This window comes from Odontomachus brunneus, unplaced genomic scaffold, assembly GCF_010583005.1.
Source record: "Odontomachus brunneus isolate Ranch 3 - 2012 unplaced genomic scaffold, Obru_v1 Obru_scaffold_057, whole genome shotgun sequence".
Taxonomy (NCBI): domain Eukaryota; kingdom Metazoa; phylum Arthropoda; class Insecta; order Hymenoptera; family Formicidae; genus Odontomachus; species Odontomachus brunneus.
The window spans coordinates 1311648-1312084 of record NW_022639507.1 but is presented as its reverse complement, the minus strand read 5'-3'; the positions used below and the strand labels follow the sequence as shown (position 1 = coordinate 1312084).

Sequence of the window (437 nt, the reverse complement as noted above, 5' to 3'; positions counted from 1 at the left end):
GGGGGGGGGGGCGAGTGGGTGGATGGGAGAGAGAGAGAAAGATCGATAACTGTTTCATAGGTGAGGAAAATTCATCCGCGGACGTTTCATCTCTCCCCGACGCGGCGAAGATTCCGGCCGCAATTTCCAGGCGGTATCGATTTTCTCTGCACGGCAATCATTATATTGACGACACCGTGTCGGTACTTTCGCGACGTGACGACGACGACGACGACGAGACAAGGCACGGCCGCCGTTGAGCGCAAATTCGAGAGATATCAGCGAACGACGTGGCCGTGTCACATCGCGAACGCGATCACCTCCTCCGCGAGAGCGAGATCGTCACCGAGTACGTAATACGGGCTTATCGGTCAGCTCGGGTCATTCGTGGGAAACCGTTATGACAGGCATCCGCGCGCCGTCGATGAGAGAGAGAGAGAGAGAGAGAGAGAGAGAGA

At 56.8% G+C, this 437-nt stretch overlaps 1 protein-coding gene across 11 annotated transcripts in view; it reads left to right on the top strand.

The window, feature by feature from the left end:
• Positions 1 to 437, top strand: part of LOC116845760 (metastasis-associated protein MTA3) — a 27543-nt gene that overhangs the window by 5233 nt on the left and 21873 nt on the right. The gene's annotated exons all lie outside the window — the stretch shown is intronic.